General features: G+C 39.6%; 1 protein-coding gene across 7 annotated transcripts in view; it reads left to right on the plus strand.

The window, feature by feature from the left end:
* The window catches only part of LOC148222218 (uncharacterized), a 114,892-nt gene that overhangs the window by 23,409 nt on the left and 65,064 nt on the right, over nt 1-26,419 (plus strand). The window contains exon 1 of one of the 7 annotated variants that reach the window (XR_015806474.1): nt 2,409-2,661. The exons of the other annotated variants lie outside the window; for them this stretch is intronic. The gene's annotated coding sequence lies outside the window, so the exon portion shown is untranslated. Of the gene's footprint in view, nt 1-2,408; nt 2,662-26,419 lie in introns of those variants that run through there. 7 annotated transcript variants of the gene reach the window in all.

Consider the following 26,419-nt stretch of genomic DNA (forward strand, 5'->3'; position numbering starts at 1 on the left):
CCTGTACTCTCTGCAGTTCATTGAACCCATATGGATGAGAACAGCTGCAAAGATGGGTTTGCTACCTGAGGCCAATGTTTGTGTTGCCAACCGCGACTCCAGCTTGCTGACCCTTGTATAATTCATTGCAGTTGAGGAAATGTTGCTCACACTATTCCATTTTGTGATGAATGGCATTACTTAAAACTGATAGTCTTGTAAAGCAGTGGTGACTTCCCATGTCTGACAGATGTGAACAAAGAATACAGTCAATAAATATTGCCATGTTCTAAAGGAAGATTCACTGCTTACAGTTGAGGGGGAGGAATTTCAGTGCCAAGAGAAAACAGGTGGAAAAGAGGCTGGTATAAAATTACAATTTAGGGGTTATGCTTAAGGATGGATCTTTGTGGGGATTCATGCATTGCAGGTCTCTGAATCATCCAGGTGTGGTGTTGCAGGCACATATTTCAATCTAGCATCGTGGAACAGTTACTACTTCACTGACCCTCTTACAGGAGCCAGGCAAATCATTTCAATGACCTTGCTGAGCTTAGACTTCCATGGAATTTGCCCAGAAAGGGAAGGATGCCTCAGGAAGGCCGTTTTCTACTTAGTACTATTGCTTTGGGGAATGTTTTTCATCCAGATGTTTCCTGGTGCATTTTTATTGACTTTGTTTTTTTCAAAACGGAGGTTGAGTGTTTTCTTGTTCATGTGAAAGAACACTTGACCTCTTATCCCATGTCTCTGAACTCCGTGAGAAATCCTTGTAGGCTTTGCTGTTGGCCTCTGCAGGCAGCAGCCCCAGGTTGTCATGAAACAGAGGTTAGAGCCTGCTGATTGTGTCGGTGGTAAGAAGAACAAAAAGGCAGATTCTTTGAAAGATCAGGAATATCCCTGAGTAGCCACAAAGAAAAGGGAAAGAGGAACTGAGAAGAGAGACATAGGAGTGTTTTAGCAGGTTTCTGTGAGAGACCTGGGCAGAAGTTATTATGGTCTGCGAGATGAGGATGGAGCCTGCAGATCTGAGTGGTTTGGAGGCACTACAAGGGGAGCAGGACCTGGGTTTCCATGAGAAACAAATTGAGGTTGGTGGTGGAAACAGTGAGAAAGGAGCAGATTCCTTAATGTGAACTCTTCTTTCACAGAGCTGGTGTCCCTATGCTTGGAAGGTATATGAGCAAAAATAATATCATTGATCATATTTGGGTAAGAATATACAGGGCACAAAACACCTGGTATTTGCCCACATTCACTTTGTGATAGGCATGCAGCTGTTTCAGTCTTCTGCCTAATTTCTTGCCGCTTCATGGAGTATGAAGATAAATGAGGTAGTGTTTGTATAGAATGTCATGGACTGCCCCATTAAAAGTCCTTTTGAAGTTGAGGTATGGATTAATATTTATTTCCTGTTCTTTTGTGCGGTTAACAGTGTATCAGCTGCAATACTGTGGATATTTCCCTAGAAATGCTTCATATAATTAAACTGTAACTTTTATTAATGAGGGAAAATATTTTTTCTACAAGGCCCCATTCAAAAACTACAAAAATCTTTGCTAAAAGGCTGTTAAGAAGGTGTCTGAAGTTAAGTCCATGGAGTCAAATAAGAAGAAAAGTTTAAGTATCTGTACAGGCAGTGGCTGAAAGAAAATGAAACCCAGCTAATAATGTACAGTTTTTCATTGTTAGTCTCTATAGCTTGCTACAGTGCAGAAATCAAACCATAAAGTGTGTTCAATAATGTTAAAAATTAGTGATGCTCATCTTGCCTGCGATAGAAGGAAAGGCAAAGGCCTCTCACCCACGGGCTGGGTACCAGAGCAGTGTGACCCTCTGCACTCACTTCTGAGGCTGTGCTGTTCTTCAGCCTGGCTAGGCCAGCAGGGATGCTCCTGAAGCTGCAGGTCTAATTGAAGCAGCTCTGACAAAGTAGATCAGATGTTTGTGGCCACAGAAGGTGTGTTTGCAGTTAGGTTGAGAAAAGGATTTTTGCTTTGCTTTGTTGTCACTAATGCTGCATCTACTGAAATCAAAGCTTCAGCACTGAAATGCAGTCTCAGTGATTTCTGTAGTTCTCTCGTTTCTTTACATTGTGGTGTGTAGTCACAAGGGGCTGAATTAGAGATGTTGAGGCAGCTTTTCTGGGCTTAACTTTGCAATTAAGCTGCTTTAAAAGATTTCCCAATTAAAATGTAAGTAAATAAGCCACAATAAAAGATAAAATCATGTGAAACTAAATTGATACTCATTTGGACAGTAGCAATTCTTTTAAATTTATTGTATAGATCTGCACCCCTTGAGTTTTCAGACTAGCAAAACAATGGTTATCTTTTATATTCCATTTGAACTGGTCAACACAGTAGAAGGAGAAACTTTATTATTATTACTGTCTTGGAGTTTCACAGTTGTTTGTGGCAAAGGAACATGGAGCTGAGGACTTCTGATCTGACCTCAGGTACTGTGCAGAGGTGTTCTCCAAAGATGCCCAGCTAGCAGTGGTGTGCCTCTGGATCTTCTTGCCTGTGTCACCACTTTCTGTTTGACTTCCCCAAGGTGACCTTTTCATTTTTCTTTCCTTTCTGGAACTGGCACAATAAATCTCGAAGCAATCTGGAAATCCTGGTCATTTTCCAGCGAGTGCAGTGAGCATGGGGCTGAACAGAACTTCACCTGCCTTTGGTAAGTAATTGAGACACAGCAAACCCTTCCTCCTGCGGGCAGCTGAGCCCAGAGCAGGGAGAAAAGAGATTGCACAAGTGACAGAGGAGCGAGTGAAAGAGTGAGGCTGCCTGGGGAGATGAATTGTTGGGACCAGGAGTTTCTCTACTTATCTTCCTCCCTTGTCCCAAACAAGCTGAGGATCCTGCTGCCTTTATCTGTGGCCTCGGGTAAGGGAGTGGCAGATGCCACAAGTCCCTTTGTTGGGTAGGGAGTGGTGTTTTCTCCCTGCTTTGTGGTCAGGGGTACATTCGGTTGCACCATCCTTTGGTGGTGATGGGAAGCCCGTGCTGGGAGTGTCAGGAGTTCAAGCAAGCTGCCAAAGTGTCTTTGCAGAGCCAGCGAGAAACGGGAAACTGTGATGCTCCACTTTATCTCTGCCAGAATTGACTGGGATTTCATGAGACAAAGGAAGACTTGCAGGGCTGCTTATCAAAGGCCTTCTACACACATGGAGGTGTGAGAACTTTTGAAAAGTGAGGTTACAGATGTCCTCTAAAACTGAAAGTACTGAGCAATCTAGGTAGAAAAGTCATTTACCAGATTCTCTGGAAATATCATGATATGCTCTTGTGTGTATATGAATGTGTACATAGATGTGTACAAGTATCTCTGTATTTAAATATAATGTCCCCAGATCTATTGATGTAACATCAAAGGTCACAGCTCCTCACCATGCTTATCTAGACAGAAGCAACAGCAGAAATGGATGTGAAAACCAGACCAACATAATGCCTCTAAGATAACTGAAAATCTTGTGTTTATATCTTGCATTTTGCACTTCACTTCCTCTGTCTGTTTCATCTTTTGTCATTTTGTCATGTCTCTATTCAGATGCTGAAGTCCTTAGGGAAGGCTGCATTTTCTTGGCAGTGTGACACTGCACTTTTGAAATTTAATTACTATTATGAGAAATACATAACCAATGAAATGGCATTTTCATGACTGAAGCTTCTGATACCTATCACCAAACAGAAAGAAGTCCTAGAATTCTGGATGTGCTCACAAGCATTAGAAATGCACCCACAGAACCTGTGGGAAGGACCTTACTCTGTGAGGTAATCAGTCCCTTGGAAAATAAAAGGAGGGGACTCTTCAGGGACACACCTCTGTTTGTGTGTATACAGACCCGACACCTAAACTGAGTCCTTGGCCCTCACCAATATTTTACAAATGTCTCTGTATTTGACTTGATTCACGTATTGAAGTGCATTTAAAGTGAAATATTAATAATTTGAGAACTGTATTCAGTAACATGAGTTCTTGGTATGTGACACTGACACATAGGAGATCAAGTACAGACATTGATTTTACTACATAATAATAGATACAGACTAATTGATTTATATGTTACAAAGCAATGCAGTTGCACAGTTCTGTGGTACAAAACATGACCTGGGACAGTCTGGTAGCACTATATCTAACACCAAGTAAACACAAGGAATCTGTAGGTAGCCATAAGAAACCATTTTCATTTGGAAATATAAAATTATACCTGGCACATAGCAGAGGTGTCACTGTGGCTGGAGCTGAACAAAGGAATGTCCTTTAATATAAAGTAATAAAACTTGTGATTCATTTGAAGTGCAATCTTTTTGAGTAGACCAATAAAATGACTTATCATCTTGCTGTCAATGCTGATAGAATATCTGTGTAAATGGCCATGGCTCACTGAGTGTCATTTATAATCATTCTTGGATCACTATTCAGTGGCTTTTAGGGTTTATTTTTTGGTGAATCTTAAAAATAGCAGGAAGAGAAACAGTCCCTACAAACAATTGCTAGATCATCTGGTATTCCTGGGATGGAAACAGCTTTCAGTGTTACACACTGATAGTTTCTGGCCATGTTGATTATTTGTTGAATTGGTTGAAATGGCAATTTTTGTCATAACCTTTCTAATATTTTGGCTTTTTCCACATAAAAGAAAAAAATATTTTCATTTTTTTCCAGCAATGGGATTTCAGGTCTAAGGGTAATAAATACTGGCTTGTGATGGTGATGCTGTGACCCCAATACTCACAGTGCTTCATTGGATGTGACTTTCTCCCACAATGTGTAGCAGTTTCTCTTTTTTGTCTGGCTCATAACAGAGCTCTGAGAAATGGGGACCCCCAGTGAGTGGGGGGTGACTGACACCAGACCATAGCTCAGAAAGCAGCCTGGACCAGGAGATGGCTGAGTTGTAACTCCCATGAAATTCCAAGATCTGTTTGGTGTCAGATGGGAGGAAGGTCAAGGAAAAGACTGCAGAAGGGAGTTTGGAATACAAAGTGAACAAAGGAAAACCCCCTGACTTGTGTGAGAAGAAAAAAAAGAATGTAGAAAAGGGGTATTTTGATGTGAAGAGTGAAAAAGTGGATAAGCAATGTAAGTAAATTTCCAAAGCAGATTAATAAGGATGATGATGAAAAATGATAAGGAATAAGTACAGTGCATTGAAGTTAAAAAGAAAATGAAGAAGGAGTGAATGGAGGGACAAAACTGAAAAGTGTGACAATACAACATGTAGTAGAATTACAAAGAAGAAAGGATACACTCAGCTTGTGGGTTAGAGGATTTGTGGTTAGTTGGTCTTTTTTCCCACTGAAGCTTCTTCATAAATTTATGAAAAATTGATGGTGCACTAATGATGATGGACTGGACAAAAGTTGCTCTGACATACAGACTCCTTAAGAAGCCTGATATGCACTCTGTAGACAAATTGCTCCTGAGAAAACTGTCCCTTACTGTTTTTCCCAAGTGTTACAACAAAAACCTCATGCCAGCACAAACTTGGGTTACTGGAACTCATGGATGCTCTGAAGTTCAAGTTTATTATTCATCTGGATCCTCCATCAAGATGTAGGACATGGCCTGTACCTTGAAATCTGTTTGTATGTTTGATACTACCACTGTTTGAGATTGGCCTGCTGTGCACAGAAGAGCACCAAGAAACAAATGAGAGTTGACAATGACAATAGAAATCAGGACTAAAAGTGTGACACAACTTTGCTGGTATTTAGAGACATCATTAAGTAAATCATAACTTTTCAGGGGAGAAGTGGAACTGGTAATTGAAAAATGGCTCCCAGTGCAGATGTTTTCAAGAGTCAGTAATGTGGGCCTATCTCCCACATGTTCAGGTTTGCTTTGCTTCTCATCCCTCTCTGCCCTGCCTTCACCAAGAGATGAAATGCAGTTTTCTAAGAGCAGCTGTGTATATATCTGAAAGTACGAATTTGGGCAGTTCAATTCATACCAGAGTTGCAAGGGGAGATTTTGAATTTTACATGTTAATTTCCAGAGCCAGGTGCTGACTCTAGGTAGTTTCAGTGCTAATCTCAGTGTCTTCCTGGTTTTGACATCAAATCAGTGTTGTCAATTTTCTGTCTGATAGAAACTGAAGGGAATTGAGAAATAAGTAGCTTCAACTTATTTTAAAAATATCAGTGAAAATCTTCCTGAGAATTTAGAGTCTCTGAAGACATCAAAATGACACATCTCAAGAAAAATACAGTTAATCCCACAAGAGCAGAACTAGATTTGAAATACTCTGTATTTGGTTATTGGACATTTAAATGTCCAAAAGCCAAAATTTAAATTGGCTGAGCCTGTGTTAAGCTTACTCGGACATCCTTATTCTTCCCAGGCCGTGGGTTAGTCAACAGCATGATGTAATAATCTATTTACCAAAGCCACTATTTCCATTTCCTTGGTTTTCTGGGCTCGTCCTAGAAATGTGCAGCCATAATTCAGTGTTCACTTACTGTTTCCCAGGGTATAAATGGTTACTGTACCTTGGACAATCATTGGATTAGACATGGTGCCTGAGGTTTTTCACATTTCAGTAGGAAGCTCAAGCCTTTCAGCACATGTGTCTTGTAGTATTTGGGAAAAACAACAGTTGGTATCCCAAGGGTGTGCCCTAGTCCATGGTGCTCTGGGTTCCCACTGGGCAGCTGTTGATCTCTGCTTGTGTATCTGTGAGACTGACAGCTGTTTGAGATGTTCTCTTCTGGAATAGGGGAGTTGTGGTCCCAAAGAGCCATAGGAAACAGTTCCAGGAAACAGACAACTGGGACAGATGACAGCAACAGAGGAACTCAGAAATAAATGGCAAAATGAAGTGAGAACTGCCCTCACTTTCAGCAGCCCTTAACCTGGAGCTCAGTGTGTATCACTGCATAAATCAGTCTGGGGTTAGAGCTGGGATTGGGGTCAGGCTTTCCAGAAGGTGTAAACTGAGAAATGGGTAAGAATGACACTGAGAGGAGCTGCCAAAGTATACTGAGAACAGCTGCTGGGATATTGTCCTTGGCATTAGGTAATCCAGGCACGTGGCCACATTCCTGACCTAGGCTTCAAGTTAAGGACAAGATTAAGGTGGAAGCTCTGAGAATTAAATATCCTGACCATTAAATAATTCTTATAAGGAGCTACCAAAGAAAAGTGAGGGATGCTATCAGTGTTTTGCCCGTTAGTGTTATGCACTGCTTAGGGATGCCAGGGGCATCCTGTGGCATGAATCTCAGCCCAGGTTTACAATTCCAGGAGAGAGAATGGAGTGGGAGTGCAGTAAGCAGGGACAGGGCACCTGTTGGGAGGCATGGTCCTCTGGGAGTGGGATCCCCACCACCTAAAAATCAGAGTTGCCTCTGAAAACAAGAAACAAAAAAGTGCCTTGTTCCAACCTGTGTTCTGTTTTATGTGTGTACCCGATGTAGGGAAGAGGAGTTCCCAATCTGTGTCTATTTGTCATTAAAATGTGGAATGGCCATGTACGGGGTGTGTAAAGGATGGAACCATTGTGGTTTAAACAGCAGCCAATAGCTGAGAATAATCTAAGCAAGTGAGGTTAGGGGAAAGGTATTGATTTTGTGTCATACAAATGTAGGTAGAACATCTAAGCATTAAATAATGTTCCCAGGGCACTTTTCAGTGTGCCTGGCTGAAAGTGGAAATCACAACTTATTTAATGATCTGTAGAATGCAGCATCCTTGAGGTCAATCATGTGTACTTAACCTTTAGGTTTTCCATGTTGTCTGCTTGTCCAGTTGGTTTATGAAGTGTATGCTAACATGATTGGGGATTTAAGGCAGTGATAACTTGACCTCTCGAACATTCACTGCTGTTGCATGTAGATGTTGGACAAATCCATTGTGAATTCTGCTAAGCTTTCCCTGGCACTGCCTGCAGGGACTGCTGCTACTCACTCACAGCCTTGTGCTCTGAATGCAAGTCAATAGTGTTTATGATGTGATCACTAAGATTGTTATCTTAATCCAGTTTTACTTTGCCTCCAAAATTTAAAATGAAAATTACCTTTTCTAGCCTTCAGCTTCTATCAAAGGACTTGTGCTTATTTGGTGGCACAAATAATGATTAATTTATTTTAAAGAATAAATCTGATAAGAAATAAAGGCAGAACTTCAGTTGACAGCAAGCATACCTCAGTTAAGAAGAGACTAAAGATTTTTACAAAGTGATCCTTATTAGACACTAAAATCTAATGCCACAATGAGAGTAAATGCCACAATTCTGTGGAATTTTACTTTTCTGGGAAAGCTTTAGAACATTTTTACAGGAGAGCCACAGTTAAAATATTAAGCTGGCAGTCGATAGACTGCGAGTTCTGTTTCCAGCTCTGCAAGAAGGTTCTGTGTGTGTGTGGCAAAAACTGAGTCTGTGATTCAGCAGAGCACTGAAGGATGTGCCTTCACTTCAGCAGCTGACAGTCACCTCTGTTTGCACAGAATGCATTGTCTGGGAGAGGCCGGAGTTCTTGGCTGACTAAGGGCTCACCAGTGACGGGGAGCTACAAATTTCACATGTACGTTTGCTTCTGAAGTAAACTAAAGACGGTAATTTTGTTTTTCCAGCAGAATGTCTTATTTTCCCAGCTCCAAATGGTGAGGCAGAACAGGAAGTAATGACAATGTTATCGAATTTAATCCTGATATCTAAAATATTCTATACAAGCATTGTCCTCCCCCTAATTTTTTATCAGACCATTGTCTCCCTGCATTGCTTTCTGAAAGGTTTGGATAAAAGTAATTAACATTTTAAGGTTATTTCAGAACCTGGATCAAATTAGTATGATCTCATTTTCCTATTAGTTTACCTTTTTATTTTGTTTATATTTGTGAGTCATTTAATATTTATATTTATTAGTAAGTGATTATTAGATATTATTTCAAACAAAATCTGCAGTGTAATCTGAGTGTTTGATAACTTGCTGGAAATGAGGTTATGATCCTATGAAAACTTTTGCCTGAAGCAATGACTGTTTCCATATGAGTTGTTCTGTCAATTTATTCTTGTATAGAAACAAATGAAGGATAGATCTGCAAAGTTATATTCTATGTACATAATGCTGAGTCTTTCGGGGGGGTTTCTCTCACAGGAAGACAATACTTTGCCTCAGTGACCTTTCCCCATACAAGTAATCTGTCACTGTATAATTAAATGGGAAAGTAAATAATGTTTTTATTTCTGAGCATGGACTCAGGGCACACAGTAACAAATCGGATTCAAAGAATAGCTGATGAGGGGATTTGTGGAGATACTTGATGCAAAGTTTTAAGTGCAGTACAACCAGATACCTACTCTAAATTGGCTGCCACTGTAATTAAAAGTATAAATGTTTCAAGTTGAATACATCCTATTAGTAAGATTTTAGGAAACAAAAATTTAATTTATTCACATTCGATATGGTCTGTAAATGCCACCATTATATGCTTTCCTCTGGCCTTTGATTAGCTATGGATTAATAAAACTTTTATACCTTCTTTGTCAGCCTCATTTTGAACTCTGTTTTTGCATACTGTTACTATTAAATAAATGAATTAGTGTCCAGAAATGTGTCATGCATATTACCTAGCAGCAGGAAGCATAATACAGTGGTCAGCTCCCCAGGAGCATTATAAATCCTAACACGCTCAGTAACCTGCTCGTGTGGACCTATTAAAAGCTTGATGATTTAGTGAAGCAGTATTTGTGCTTAACAATGGAATTTTAGTTAATTCAAAACAAAGTAAATCATTTCCAATTACAGTATTTGAATATTCACAGTAGCTACATAAGGATGTGCAATGCTGCCAGGAAAAAAAAAAGGCATTATAAAGGTTGACTGGAGTTTAGCGTTTTGAGTGGTTGTGGTACCTCAGCATCAAATGAACACCACTGTTTGTAAAACATATTTATTTGGCACAGCTGCTTCACTGGAGAGATAGTTTAGAATGGGAAAAACTTCTTTTTGAGAGACTGTGAAGACTTCAGTGACCAGAAAGGCTCCTGAAGGCGAGGCAGCAGCAGGAACAGGAGAGCCACCCACCGAGGGAGTATTCCAATGGAGCAGGGTTGTCAGCAGAGATTTGGGATCAATTCAATGACACTTTTTTGTATCCACACACACCTCAGCAGCACTTGCAGGGATCTAAAGCCCTTGGAGGAAGTGGGTGAGAGCAGCTGCCAAATTATCCTGGGACTCTGTAGCAGGAAAATGAGGGATTGATGGGAAGGATCAAATTCCCTGAAATGTGTTGGCAGCTTCTGTTACATGTAGCCGATGTGCTGTGTGTACGTGTGTATACACAGATGCACACAATGTTATTTATAGCGTGTGGGAGATTAGTCTGTTCCTTTTGGAAACAGGTCAATGTTTTCCAAATCTGTGTTTTCAACCCAGATTTAGAGTTGTGGCTATGCCTTAAAGTGCTGATACGCTTCAAGAAAGGTCCTGGTTTATGTTTATGAAAATATAATTTCTTAAGGCAAGTAGAAAATAGCCAAATAAACATAATATGAAAGCACAGAACTGCATAAAGAAGACTTATTAACCCTTTCTCTGCTCAGCTGACTTGCACTGTTTGGTGCAGACAAAAGGTGGGAGAGTAAGTGAAGTGCCAACCTCCGGGCAGATTTTGTATCTTAATTTATTCTCATTACTTTAAAAAAAATTATTCTGACAACGTTTTCCTTTATGAGTGACATTTGACGTCTTCAGTTATATAAACCTGTTGCTGTTAATTGAGATTACATTATTCCTACAAGTGTTTCTCTGACTCTTGCAATTTGCAGGCCTCAATTCCATTAATAATCTTTAAAATATCAGTAGTTGTTCCTTGTGGCTTATTGGTCTCAGCATAATGACTTCTATTTTAAGATGATGGCACTCATGTGATATCACCTACTTATTAAAAAGTCCTGAGGGGAGAGGCTCGGTATAGATTCATCATTAAAACCAGTGTGTTCCTACTGAAGTTTGAAATCTAAAGTATCACCCAGTATCCTCAGAAGCTCGGTTCATTTTGGCTGTTACAGTACCGGATACAGCCACGTGCTGCAGGGCGAATTAACAATCCTAGGGCTGCAGAAATAGATCCGTGGAAGATGATCTATGATTTAGAGGAATAAATCAGGACAATAAGGCATGACTGTAGGGATGTTACAGATTATAAAAACTGATGATCACTCGTTTAATAAACTGCTTATATGCCATGGACAAGTTCTGTGTAGGTTCATGCTGTGTTTTTGGTGTCTCAAAGATAAGGACTGCCACCTGATACTCAGGGTGCTCAAGGTGCTGCTGATTGCATTGCAAGTATTTGTCAACATTCGTGAAAATTGCTATGGGGGTGTGACCTCACAGGCATTCGGAAGAGTAAGATGGTCCTAATCAGCATTCAAAACAAATTCCAGGAGGTTGATAAAAGTATTTTTCCTCTATTCTTATCACCCATTTTAGGGTTTTTTTGTGGGTTTTTTTTTTTTTCGGTGGGTGTTTTGTTTTTTTAGTTTTCTCTACCCTGAAGCCATCCGCTTAAGCAGCGCAGTGGCTCGGCACAGTCTCTGTTTAGAGATGGTGCTGAGGGCAGAGAAAGGAGAGATTACTGATGTGTAATCTCTTCTACGGGATCCACGTGGTGGGACATTATTGCCTGTGTTAGCCAGGGCTGCTCTGAGCAGCCTGGAGTCGAGCGCTGCCCGCAGGAGCTTGCCCTGGAGCCACACGGCCAGGGCGTGACACCGAGCTGCCTGCGGCTCGGGGGGAAGCGCCTAACGCCCAGAGGGAATGTTCGCATGGATACAGCCCTGGTGGCCAAGGAGACATCTCATGTGTGAGAGCTTCGAGGCCTTGGTGGGAGGCAGAGAGTGAGTAACTCCGTTTGGAAGCTCGGCTGTGTGCCTGGGCAGTCATTAGGCAATTGTCTGCGCCCGTGTTGTGCTCAAAGTCGCCTGGAATCTGCTGCCAGCAATTCTGAGAGCTCCTGCAATGCTTATGAAGTAATTGTCTTTTATTCCGTGATATAAGTGGCCTGTAATGCTGTGTGCTTTCTGCAGTGTGCTCTCATTTCCTCTGATTACAAGCCGCAGACCATAAGGAAAGGGAGGAAAAGGGTGACCAGTACTGGTGTGGTGAGGGGAAGTCTGGTTGTGACTCTAACAAGAATTGCTTACTCTGTGTAGCTCTATTTTTCCTTTTTAAGTGTTATATTTATGGACCAGTCTTAATAAGTTCTCAGCATTCATGATCAGTAACATAAGTTGATGTGAATGTTAAAATTCAAATAAATTTTAAAGCTTATGTCGAGGCTTGTTTGCTCCTTCAAAACAGGAAATTAACTGGCCTGAAACCTGCTGAAGAATATACAGGATGCTTTGCAGGAATAGGTATGATCCTTTTTCATTTTAATGAAACTTTACTAACATATGGCTGAAGGAAACAAACACAAATAGGCTCACCCTGGCCAAATGCATTAAATCAAATACAGCAAGTGTGCTCATTATCCATTCATTGTTGTTTCAGAGTTATTCTTGATTGCCTAAGAAATCTTACAAATTAGAAAATCCATCAGTTGGTGCAAAACATGAATAACACATATAAATAAGAATACAGAATGCATTTCAATCCCTTAATTTCTTCCTCTTTTGAGAGCAAAGCTAAAGGACTTGCCATACAAATAAAATAAAGTAAATAGCAGTTTAGTTAAAACATGGTTGTTGTGGTCAGGGTATATAGGATTTTGGAGCCCAAGTTCAGTGTTAAAGTTCAATGAGAAGGGCTCTTTGGGTTTCTAACTACTAAACCAGCAACTTTGTCTCTACATAGTACCTGTTATTAAGCCAATATTAAGTTTGTTCTACTGAACTGAATTTTTTAAGAATATTGATGACGGGGCTTTGCACTAGCAGTGTTTATTCTGGATTACATATCATGCATCCACACTCCTCCAGGCATATGCAGGATCTTCCCATACAAAGCATAAAACTAAGAGCAGGAATCTGGTCTGAACATCTTCTCATATGTTCTGGCAGCTTTGATAGAACTGTGGAGATGGAGATCCTCCCAAAATGCCAAGGCAGAGATCCAGCCCTGGTGATTGTGGAGATAGGAATCTATTTAGTTTCAGAGTCCTATCTTCTAGACTTCTAGAAGTGTTCTTTTTATAACCATGTAAAAGCTAAAATCTTTTTAAAAGTCTCATAATCTATATTAAGCTGTCCTGCTTGCAGGGTTCTTTGATGTCAGATCATTGTGCACTCTGAAGTTCTTGTCCAGTTCATTCATCAAACAGCTCTTTCCATATCTGAACCATCTGGGGACAAATTTTACTTCTCATAAACAGGAAACGTGCTGTATCTTCAGCAGGAATTGGCTTCAGAAACTCTGGAAATTTCCCAGTGTTCACAGACCTTTCAACAGGATGTGAAGGGACAAATTGAAGTTTATTTGTAAAATTAGTTAATGAGTTGTTTATATATATGTCAACAAAGCTAACAAACTTTAGTTCTGCTTTGCATTTGGTTAAACCCAGTGATGCACATTTCTACACCCACCTGTGAAATTTGAGTGGTTTTTTATCTCTGACTTGTGTTTAAGAAAATGGGAACTGTCCACACTTAGTGCTCTCCAAACTGAGTTTTTTTAAACCCACTTTTCACTGAATATGTAGATATAAATTTTTTTCTTCTTTGTACCTTATGTCTATCTAGGTACGTCTTTGTGCATGTGGATGAGCAATTTGTTCCCAGTAGTATAAGAAACATCTGTAAAAAGGACATATTTCACTGACAGTGGCAGCATGCCAGGAATATGCCCCAACTCCTGCTCTCAAGGACACAAGTTTGTGCCTCAGCTCAGACACAGTGTGCAGGGAAGGAAAATGTAACCCCAGTTTAATGCATATTTACAAGATCCCTGCTCTCTGCAGTGTGGTGTAATGAGTACCCAATGTGCAATTTGTACCACTGTTAAAGGAGCACTGGTGGAAACACCAAATGAAACGAACATGCTAAAATATTGTAATCTATCCCACAGGGTGCTGTTCTTCAAGGCCTTGGTGATTAGAGGTTTTGTTTTCATGCAGCAAATGTTTCTTACTCGCATAAAAGTCCTGCAGAGAGACTGAGGGACTTACACAGGCTGTGTTTGCTCAGGAGCTGGGGCTGGGGCAGGGTTGTGTCTTCCATGGAGAGACCCATCACTGAAGAGCATTGGGAACCTCTTCAGGTTTTGTACCATGTGCTTTTGATCATGTGCATAAAGAGGTGTTCTGCAGAGTGTTGACTCAATACAGTCAATTTGATTGATAATTAGAACTGACAAATATGAGATCAGTGCAAATCATGAAGATAAAAACATCTGGGACTTGGTTTATGTGAATCCAGAAACAAGCCTCAGTGGTAACCACACCACATATACAAACCAGAATTCACAGCTGGTTTCTTAGTTTAGACCTTGTGGGTTTTCAGTGTGTTTCCATGCTGGAATGTGGGCTGAGCAGTGATGCAGTGGGTGGGATGAAGTCTGGCACTGAGTTTAGGCACAGGGCTGGGTGCAATCCCTGCAGCTTTCTTGGCTGGCTTCTGCTCCTGTCCAGAACTGGATGAATGCTTTTCTAAAGTTTGAAGGGCTTCAATGAGATGCTCTTGGATTTGTTGTTGCTGGGTTTTTATTCCCCCAAGTGGCTAATCAAAGAAACAAAAAATTAAATACTTCAAAGAAAACATTTGATGTGAAGTTGCAGGCATTTTGTGAGAAATTCAAATCGTAATGAACAGAAACTTGTTTTCACTGTTGAATTATTTTCCTTAAACATATCTTTTGTCAGGTGTGTGACATTTCATAGATGAAGAGAACTGAAAAAATGGTCGTTGGGTGTTTTGTAGGTTTTCTTTTTCCTTCTCTTTCCTTTTTCTTCTTTGAAAGTGTAATGCCTCTGCAGTTAGGAGAATGGACTGCTGTCAGGAGATAATTTATCAGACAGTGAAGAAAATCCTGAGGTGTTTGAGGATAGTGGTTAAATTTCTTTAATTTTAAAATATTTTGAAGGCTTCATCTGGGAAAAGGGGATGGCAGAAATGGGAGGAAAAGAAGTTGTATACATACTTTGATGTTTAGGCATTAGATTGAGATGAGAGATGTAGTAAAGCTTGGTACAGAGAAAAAAAAGATGACAATCTTTAAATAAACTCAAATAGAATTGAGAATTAATTTAAAACAAATATAAATACTTTTTTTATAGGGAAAATAATTGAGAACTTGTTGATGTTTTGTCTATAGTCTGGTTTTTCAATGGAAGGAGTTTTATTTTCCCCTTTTTGGTAACAGATTGATGCAACCTCTTTTTGAGTTAGGAATGGACACTTTTTACACTTACTGTTAGAACTGAGATTCAGGAAATCTAAATGACTTGACAGTGATGTCAGAGGCAGCCCAGCAGAGCTAAGAACACATCTCTTACCTGGATTTGTGCTATTCCTGGCTTGTATTCCTTGGGAAGAAATCTTTCATGGCCATAGCTGGTAAATCCCAGTCGCTCCCATTCTCTGCATGGCCAGGGTGGAAGGCTGGGCTCTGTGTGACCGTGTTTGTCACCTGCCTGTCCTGAGCATCTTACCTTGGTTTAAGCAAAAGCTCTGCATCCTCTGGGGTGACCCTCAAGAGCTTAATGTGTATGTGGTGAATGTGGGTATCTGTCAGAAAATACACAGTGATTTTCAGAGGGATCAACTGTACTTTTTAGGATGGTCAGTATCAGCAAGTGATGGAGCTGTGCTGGAATGCCAAATCTTTGATTCCAGAGCTATTTCAAGTTTTGTTGAACTTCGAATTTCAAAGCATTATTTGTGTTTGGACGTTCCCTCTGCCTGGTACGTTGGCAGCTTGGCTTGCTTCTTTTACTCTTGTGTCTTCTTAAATGTTTGGAAATAATGTTTGTTTAGGAGTAACTGCAGCTCTTCTTATATATAAATTTTACTTTGATTTAGCTTATTAATAAATGCCTTTTATCACCTTTTGAAACCAAAAACAAAGTTAAAAAGGAAAATTTTCTCTCTTAACCTAGAGAAAGTAAAAACACTCTTCTAGCATCCATTGCTGGAGTGTAAAAATCATTAGTCAGGAATAAAATTCTGAGAGGCAATGTCCTCAGTTTTATCACTAATATAAAATCACATTATCTATTAAAAGTGTAAATTTGTGTCTTGCAGACTTAAGACTGCTGGATACTGCAACAAAAATCATGTGTGTGTTGGTTTTTATTATTAACTCTAGCTTTGAATTAGAATTCCCTATATTACAGCTTGGAGCTAAACTCTGTTTACAAAACAGTATTTACACTTGACTAATTTTGCAGATCAAACTAATTAAATCAATTAAACTGGTGATTAACCAAATGAAGGCTGATTGCAAAAATTAGTGGGTTTATTTTGGAGGACTGGAAGTAAGCTAATTACTGCAGTGATTACTTGAACCTGGAGTACTCTAAATGTGGTATAAATTGAAACCTCATAGTGAATTAGACTGGGAATTCATTACAGTTTAAAGCACTGTTAATACTATTCAGGCTGCTACTCCTGTGTGAAAATTTCACTCAATATTTTGTATACTGATAAACAATCATTTAGTCTGTGCCCTTTTAAATAACACCAAGCAATGTCACACAGTATTTTTTTCTTGGAGCAGAGTCACAAGTCTGTTTTTATAAAAATGAAGTTACTAAAACTGTCAATCATATTCCTGCACTGTGCATGATGGGAAATGTAGTCCAACCAAGTCTCCCTCCATCACCATGAAACCAAGTGTTCTCTTTTGGCTTTACCAACTACTATTCTGTGGTTGCCCCAGCATTTTTGGGGTTGATGTCTTACCCCATGTTTGCCATTTCCAGCTGTTGGCTTGGTTCTCTTGCCCTGCTCGTCTCTTAACTGTTGGCACAGCACAAAATGGTTTGTACTAATCCTTATTTGTTGCATTTCATGCTCATACTTGGAAATGTGGTGCTGTAGAAGGATTTTAGAAAATGAAACAGATCTGCAAGATTACTCGCTCATTTTGTTTGCTAATGCAAGCTATTCCCTGTAGGATACTTCCCAGGCTATTTCATTCCTCCTTGCTTCGCCAATTAACAATGGAATATAAATGTCTACTAAAAATGACCTATATTATAGAGTTCCTTCAAGCACATCTCCTTGCAAGGGGGTTAATGAAATTGCACAGAATTAAAATAGAAAGACCTCAAAGAGCTGGAATATTATGTAGTTTGTGGTTATTGCCTATTACACTTATGACTATTGTAAACATGCTTTGTTTTAAGCTTGTTTTGTAGGATCTTTCATTACATCCCTCATCCAGGGAGGAGTTCAGTTTCAATCCTCATTGCTCTAGTGAATCCAGACACTTGAGAGTTATGCTGTGTAAGAGGCTTTTATTCTGTGTGTTTTTGCAGGTTTGGATTATTTTCTCATGCACATGAACACAGGTCCCACTCGTTTAAAAACAAATTTCTGTAGACCAAAATGTGGATCTCACTCCTTCATTTTGTTGTCTTTTAAGCTATGTCCCACTCTAAGCAAAGTCATATTGTAGGCCTTTTGCTGCATTCCCTTCAGAAACTGTTTGCTGGGGATAAGGAAATAGCTAGTTAAAACAAAAAAAAAATTAAAAGTACAACCATTTTCCTTTGACTGTAGTTGCTTAAATGGGAATTGTTCATTTTACTGATGACATTGCTGGGTGCATTTTATCAAGGGGAACTTCAGACATTAAGAAAAGTATCTAAATCTAAAGTTATTAGAAAAAGTAGAAGGTGCCAATGAAGCCATTTTGCTGGGCAGGTAATCTGAACTGAGATTACTTAAGGGAATGGCTGAGGAAAAAGTGATGATCAGCCACAGGATGGGACAGGAAACTTGGTGGGCCATTGCAAAGGCTCAGCATGAGCCAGTGGTGATGGAAGGCAGCAGGGGGAAGGACTTTGGCTGTTTTTGAGTAGATCTGCAGTGTGAGAGCTGCAGGTGTTGCCCTCTGTGTGCACAGAGGAGGTTTCCCCGTGAAGGGCTGGCTCTGCAAGGAGTGCAGTGCTTGGCACTTGGCTATCAGACAGGGTGTGAAATGGGAGAGCAGTGAAGGGATGTGAACTGTCAGGGGGAGAGCTGTGACCTGCCTTGAAAGGGGTGAGGTGTGTGAACTCTGACAAAAGGCCACTGTTCTGTTGAAGGGGTTTGCTTCAACAGATCTCTGCAAGCAACCAGCACTCTCCAAGCCCAGAGCTTATTGAATTGCTGATGAACAGAGGCCAAGGATGGGTCTTTATAAGGAGCTCCAAGAGCAGTTTATTGTCTTGAAGAGGGTCCAGGGACAAAGATGAGGACTGGGTTGAGGGCACAGGGTTGAATATTGGAAAAAAGGGGCGGATCTGAGGGTGAAGGGCCAATGGGAATAGGTGAAAGTGGTGCAGAGGAGGGGCAGCCAGTTGAGAGAATCAATGGGATAACAGGGATGGAGCACTGCTGCAAACCAGGACCAATAGGGATCAGGAGAGGGGAGAACATTCCAGGGGGAATACAAATGAGGTGAATGGGGGTGGAACAACTGTATAAACCAATAGAACTCAAGGGATTAACATGTGCCTGCAAAGGCCTGTGGGAGGGAGGCACTTTTCACCATAACTGAAGAGGGGTGTTTACCTTTACCTGCTTCTGCCTCTCCAGGCTTGAGGTGTTATGGCTGTAGGGACAGGTTCCTGGGCCTCTGTGTTCTGTGAAGACTCAAACGGAGATGTGCTCACAAGTCCTTAGGAGCTCTTAGCACAGGGTAAGAGTAGTTTATGTTTAGTGCTGCACTTGAGCAGAGCTCATCAAACCAAAGCAAAGGGAATATTCAGGGATGCTCCCTCACCCCCAGCCAGGTGCCTGCTGGGCAGGGGGCACCTGTGGCCTCCCTGGTGCTCTTCTCAAGTATTGGAAAGCACCTGGTGGCAAAAGTGCTGGAAGGACACAGAGAGGTGGGCTTTTCACTATGATAAATCAGTTTTAGGGTTTTTATCTGGGTGTATCCAGCAAGCTTTCTAAGAAAAGATGTAGGAATACCAAGATGATCCATATAGACAGTTTAAAAAGAAAATTGCATTCTGTTGCAGGGTATTCAATTCTTGAGCAGAATTCTACTCCTGTAGAAATCACTTTCTCCAAAAACAGTCAGATATTCAAGTTTGTATGTGAAAGTCACATGAAAAATAAGCCTGATTTTTTTTTCTTTTATTTTTTAGCAAATGTATAATCTTCCATAATTGCCTTTTCAAGCTACAAATTTTCTTTCTTAGAAAGAGGAGTTTAGTTGATTTGTAATGGAATTAAAATATATAAATGCAGATTACTAGCTGAATGCTTTAAGGTAAGAAGCCATAAGTGTGAAGTACAAGGAGATGCCAATGCTTGATTGAACACTGTACCAAAATAAAGCACTTTCTCATAGTCTGTGCAGATTTAAAATTCCTTATAGAGCTCTCTAAAGCAAAGCAATCGAAATGATAGATTGTTTTTATAAACTAAGTTGATGTAACTTGTCATTATTTGAATAGATTCAAGTGACTATCAGCTTTTTTATTTTCTGATGCAGTTTTTTGGAAGTTAAATTCCACAGTATCAATCTGAAGCAAGTTTCTAGTCTTGGAGAGGTTAGACTACAATAAGTTTGCCCATTTTCAATGTCCATTTTCAACTATTCTCCATCATTCAATGCTAGAGCAGAAATAGAATCTCTTTCTGGCAGCTTCAAACGGTTCATTTATATTGTGTTACCACCTGGAGTGCTCATCTAGGCTGTATATATGTGGGATTTCCACAAGGGCTTAGGAGACAAGTGTGTGAAAAGAGAGGAAGCTGAAGGAAAGCATTCATTAACCAACACAACAAAGGTAGCTCCAGTAACCCTGTTTAGAGTAAAACTGGTTAAGAGGTGTGTGCACTCTTAGTAAATTTATCATGTAAAAAATGCATTTTTTTTTCTCAAGGAGATAGCAATATTATTCACAACATGCTAAAGTGGGCAGGATATCCCAGGAGTAATTGTGAATTATTAGGTCATAGGGACCTCATTGCAAACTATTTGCAAAACTTAATTGGTGTAATAAATAAAATATGCATGCAAATTAGACTACTTTCTGAATTAAAGGAATCTGTTATCCAGCATTGCAAAGATTCATCCTAATTTAATAGGTTTTATATACAGTTGGAGATAGCCATGTTTTATATTTGTCCTGAAAAAACTAGATGGTATTTAGCTAAGCCTGAGCCAGCCAACTAGTGGCATCTGATAAATGTCAGTGTGTAATCAGGGTATCACTGGTAGGGTGACATGGGACTCCAGTGGGAGTGTAACAGTATCTTATTTAATTTAGAACACTGAACAAAGTGGCTAAGCAAGGAGACAAAATTAACAATCCTATTTGCTTTATTCTGCCTAAAAAGACTCCTTCAGTACTGAGGCTAAAAATATTAGTAGCTTTGAAAGTTCTGTTTGAAGCTCTGTTATTTATTGATTTGTTTTCTATTAATCTTAGAATTCTAGTAGTGGAAAGAAGAGAACTAATGAGTGTAGCTGATTTCATTACACTAGATATAAAATAAGGGAGTCTGTAGTCATGTAATGACTTTGTATCCTAAAGCAAAATCTGAAAGAATCAAAGTGAAGAATCTCTTAGAATAAATATAAATAGATGGATATGAAGAAGCAGTTAACATTCTCTGTCTAATATCGTTGCTAGACTCAATAACACTGTCTCATCATCAACCCCAAATCAAGTATTGCATCTGCTTTTTTAAAGCAGTTGATTGAATGAATACAAATGTCTTGGTGTTGTCACTTGGGATAGCACTTCATATATCCCATTTTCTAGCCTCTAATTATTCCATTTGTAGACATGAATGCCATTTAGATGTAAGCTAATTCAGCATGGTAACTCAATTAGATTTGTACTGACTAGGATTTATGAAACATCAATGGATTCTTGGTGAGACCAATGGGACTACCAGTTATTTATCCCTAAGTCTTACTGATACTGCCTCTCAGGAGCTCAATTAAACACGGCAGTGATGAGAATATTTTGTAACCGTAGTCTTTCACAATTAGTCTAAGATTTTTGTAAAGCATATCACATATAAGGCAGGGCATCATGTATTATGCAATACAAAGTTCTCATCTGACTAGTTCATGATGTTGAAGGGTAAAAGAAATTCCCATCATTGTGTTGTTGGTGTAATTATAAAAACAAAATTCAAATTGAGTTAATAGAAAGTATGATGAAAATTCTGCTTTGCTGATTGAAAAAGTAAAACTCAAACTATATTTATAAAATAGTATCTTGCAGGCTACAAACGGGTTTTCTCTACTAATATAAGTCCCCTTGGAAACCATGAGTTCCTTGTGTGGATTTAGAGCTCTCATTGCACTTGATCCTGGAATCATTTTTTTGTTCCAGTTTTGAGAAATCAATTCAACGTTGGGAACGCTCACTGAAATTGTGGATCTTAAACAATGGGAAAACACTGCGTGAGTAAATCTTGCTGCCCAACTTACCTTAGAAATATTCTCCCACTTGACTCCCACCTAAGAGTAGAACAGTGCTAACTTCAAATCTGTGTTAAAGCCTCTGTGCCTGCATCGAATGCACTCAGCTTCTACTGAACAGTGCAGGAAAGCCAGCATGGGGATTTTTGCCTGAACATTTTCTTTCTAGTAGATAAATTGCATATTCTTCCTGCAGATTAGACATTCACTAATCAATGTGCATTTATATGGTCCAACTATCTCCAAAATCATCTGTGTGTCTTAAAGCACTAAACCACTGGGCAGCATGCTCAGTCTGGTGGGCTGTAGGCTTTTTGCAGGTGTAATGTCAAGGGTAATGAAGCAATATTTAGGCATTGCAGTATACATCACATGAGGAAGGCATAGGTCACTATAACTAACCTATTAGCTATGAAATCATACTGAATTCTGTGTGCTGAAATGCTGTCTCACTTCTTCAGACTATTTTGTCCATATGATAAATTTATGTCTGTATATTCCTAAAAAAGCTGTGCACAAATTTTCAAGTGTCATTGTTCCCTCACGTCCTCTTCTGCTTTTTATGGTACTACCAAAATTGAGAACTGTAGAAGATAAATGTATTAGGGGACACTCAGATTCAAGCTGATTTCCTGTGCCAGGCACTCTTAGGCTCCCTTGGAGCCCTTGCTCCCACATTGGTCAGAATGCTGTAGCTGTTGATGGCTTGGAAGGTGGCTGAGGCCACTTTCCCCTAGGAAATATTGACAGCTTGCAGGACTGAATGTTAATATGTCAGCTTATCTGATATGGTGGCTGCTGAAAAATGAACAAATAGAAAACTTCTTTTACATGGAATTACTTCATGGGAGAGTTGTGTTTGAAGGGGCTGATTGCTGAAGTGGCATTGTATGGATACTGATTTTCTGTACCATGTGCCATTTATTTAATGAGATGTACAATAACATGATTATCCTACTCTGTCACTCTGCAGTTCTTACTGTTAACACTCCAGCTGTGCTCCTCAGTGCTAGTAGAATTCTGTATTTTCTGCTTTTTCTGAAAGCTATGCAGATTTGTGCCTAAAACCAGCTGGTTAGAGACTGTCTTTCAATTTAAAAACCATACTGCTACTCAAATATTTTCAGCCTATCATTCTTATTGAATTGTAAAAGCAATATAATAAAATAATTATCTACTTGCCAAATAGTTTCCAGAGGATCCTATCTGCTGTCCTAATTCTTGTTGCTTTCACATAGGATCAGGCCAGTATCTTCTCACACTGGGAGAACTCATAGTGGCTCCACATCTAAGAACTAATTAATTACTAAATTAATAATAGATTTCAGTTACAGCAATTTTTGTGCAAAATGAAGTATTACTAATCTTAGTACAGAGTAGTAAAAATCTTCTGGTAAATGTTTGGTGTGTTGGAAGATATTTTTGTGAAAATGTTATTTTCCAAAAAGTGTGCTCTTTTTAATGGCGGTATGCTTGGGAGAAGAGAGCTCTAATTAAAAACTTAAAAAACAAACGCCAAACAAAACAAACCACGTCAAAATTGAGTATTTGCATATTCTTATTGTAATATACTTCCTTTCATGTAAATAGAATTAGCTGGGAAACAAAGAGTCAATTGAAACATTCTTTTTTTTACACTTTAAGCCAAACCTTGGGATATTTCAAAAATATCCCAAGAATATTTGAAAGCATATGTGTTTTGAGAAGAGGAGGGAAGTGCTGCTGAGCCCTCCACAGAATCACCTCGCTCGGGCTGGGAGCTGGGCTGTGGTGCCCAGAGCAGTTGTGGATTTCCAGGCGCTTCCCGTGCTGTGCAGTGATGCTGCTCCTCCCAGGGAGCACTGAGTCACTGCCGCCCACAGAGTGAAAGATGGAGCTGCTTGGAATTTTACTTCGTCTTCACCTCAAGAGGTTCACTTTCTGAGGTGAATAGTACAAAAAGAAGAGAGTAGGAACACAGACACCAAGCAGTCCTTGGCCCTCTCTGTATCATGCTCACAAGGAAGCTTTTGCTTCCTTCCTTCGAGTCCAGCTCATTTCTCAACCTTTTCACTTCCATGTCTAATAGGAGTGATCTACATTCAGCACCTATAATTTTATCTTCTTGGGGAGCTGAAGGCCGCATTTAAACACTGTAATTCCTCCGAATTCCTAAAACTGACCTCAAGTTTCTATTAGTAGTTATTTAGTCATACTGATGGATTTTTAGTTGTAGTGCACAGGCACAAACACAGCCACAGCTTTTGCATAAAACTGAACTCATTCTAGAATCAGGACTGAGATACCCAGAGAAGACATGAAGCTGGTCTTGTCTCCTAAGTCTGGATCAGGCCTACAGAAGTCATTCCTGACTGATTTTTGTCTACATTGCTTTTAAACCTAGATAATTAAGATGCACAACATATTCCAGTGCTAATGCTAATATTTAATTTTCCTGCTGAAGTACATGACTAGTTTTTCTTATTACCATCATCATGGATGTGGGGGAAAATAATTTGCTTAGTACCAGCCTTTAGTTCTCTCCTGTGAGAAACCTCTTATATGGGACAAACAGAACCCCAGTTGTTTCAGTTTTCCCCAGTGGGATTTGCTTTCTCTAATGTTATGTTATATCTGGTTGTCTTCCTTTGGGCTAATTTCCATTTAGTCTACATGTTTTTTATCTGGTAAGATTACTTTGAATTCTATTCCTTGAGAATATTCACAATCTGTCCCACCTTGCAGTAGATTTATAGGCGTGCTCTCTTGTCATCCAAGTCAGTAGTGAAACGATGGATTGATAGCAATGCAGGAGGGAAGCATGGAGAGCCCAACCCAGCAGTAGAGTTTGACACTGGAACACCAGGAATTGCTCTCAAGGGTGATTTAGAGTTCACTCTTGTCCTGGTTTTGGCTCATAGAGAGTGAATTTTCTTCTTAGTAGCTGGTAGAGCGCTGTGCTTTGGATTCAGTACAAGAATAATGTTGATAACACACTGATGTTTTAGTTGTTGCTGAGTAATGTCTGCACTAAATCGAGGACTTTGAAGTGCCTCATGCTCTGCCTGTGAGCAGCTACACAATATGTTGGGTGGGGGGCACAGCTGGGAGAGCTGACCTGAACTGGCCAAAGGGATGCTCCAAGGTGTGGAATGTCACACACAGACTGGGGATGGTCGACTGGGGAGTGCTGATTGCTGCTCAGAGACAGGCTGGGTGTCAGTCAGTGGGTGGTGAGCAGCTGTTCTGTACATCAGCTCTTTCTCTTGGGTTTTATTTCTCTCTAGCCTTCCTTTTTGTTATGATTGTTATAATCTATTATGTTTTAGTTAGTAAACCGTACTTATCTCAACCCATGAAGTTTGCCTTTCTTTTTTGATTCTTCCTCCCATGGGATGGTTATCCTGTTGCAGAAAGATGTTAGATTTGTGAATGCAAATCATGTTAAATTTTACACACAGCTTGTGTGTGTAAAACTGTAAAACTGCTGGTGATACTCAGAGAAGCACAGCTGCAGCTGGGATTTTCTGACTGCTACTATCAAATCCTTGGTCAGAATCCACAGAATTCCATTGAAATAGTTCAATATGAGCCCTGTATCTTAGGTCAAACCCCAGTTTGAGGACCAAAGGACTCTTCAGATGCCTTTTGCCCTGTGTACCAGATGCTGCACTCTCAGAAGCACAAGTGGCAATGAAATGGTGCTGCCTGTAGAGACAAGGAATGGGGAGAAAGAGCCAGTAGGAATTTTCCTCACCTGCTGCATAAAGTGACACCAAATTACCTGGAAAAGTTTCTTCAATTGCTATTTCCCCTTCAAGCTGGGCCCACCCTCAAATTGCAGCACTCCAGCAGTTTCAGGTGATTGTTGCTCCAATGAGGTGTTTCATGCCTGGAATTATTTCTTTGATGGAAGAAATAGATAGCAGGACTAGGAACAGATGGTTGATAATGACATCTTAATTCTAGAGAGAATGAAAGTGCTATTTCATTATGGAGTGGTATATTTAAATTGCCTTCAGGTGTTAGTTTAAGAGAGTCGAGGAAGAAAGAAAAGTTAAAAAGATTTTTAAGATTTAGTAAAAGAGATAGATTGGTACAAATCAGAGCTAGTAATAATGCCCTACAAACCTGTCAGATTGTAGTAATGTGACAAGTGCTTGCTAAAGGGAATCATTGCCCCATGTATGGTGATGGACTTGTTTCACTTTGATGAATCAACTGGTTTGAATTATTAGAAAAATGAAATGTTTGCCCTGGTTCAGAATTTCCAAATGCCCCTTCAGGATAAAAGGACATGCTTTATGTCTTTTTAATAATTTGAGAATCAATTTTATGCTATGCAAAATACTCTCTCTTTAAAGCACTAACATACACTTTAAAACAAATTCATAGTCCAACTGACTTTGGTGACTAATAAGTTTCATTTAAGGAATTTCTTTCCTCCCACTAAACTTTCCTACAAACTGGACTTCTTTTAGTAAACATGTAATCCTAAAAGTTTATTATGATGCTTTCAGTAAGCAGAGTCATAGTTGATAGAAATGTTGACATAAATTAGGACTAATAATTCTAATTCCTATGTGAATTTCTGCTATCTGTGTATGAGAGATTGGAAAGCTATCAATTCAAGACCTGTGTGATAGAAAAGCCACACATTTTTCTTTCTGTGGAAAATGTCATTGAAGGGCTGTTGTTCTGTTATGTGTGTCATCTAAACTGTGTGAAAGATGAATGGACATCCATACACAAACACTTTCGAACTGTTTGTATGCATTTGAGGAAAAGCTCATAGATTTCTTAAAAATACACAAATTAATATTGCTTACTTTTCAGCAGGGGTAAATTAGGGTCTTCGAGACCTTCTTGGAACAGTCTGGAGTTAAATAATATGCGTGTTTTTC

Source organism: Sturnus vulgaris, chromosome 13, assembly GCF_052056855.1.
Source record: "Sturnus vulgaris isolate bStuVul1 chromosome 13, bStuVul1.hap1, whole genome shotgun sequence".
In the NCBI taxonomy this organism is placed as follows: Eukaryota; Metazoa; Chordata; class Aves; order Passeriformes; family Sturnidae; genus Sturnus; species Sturnus vulgaris.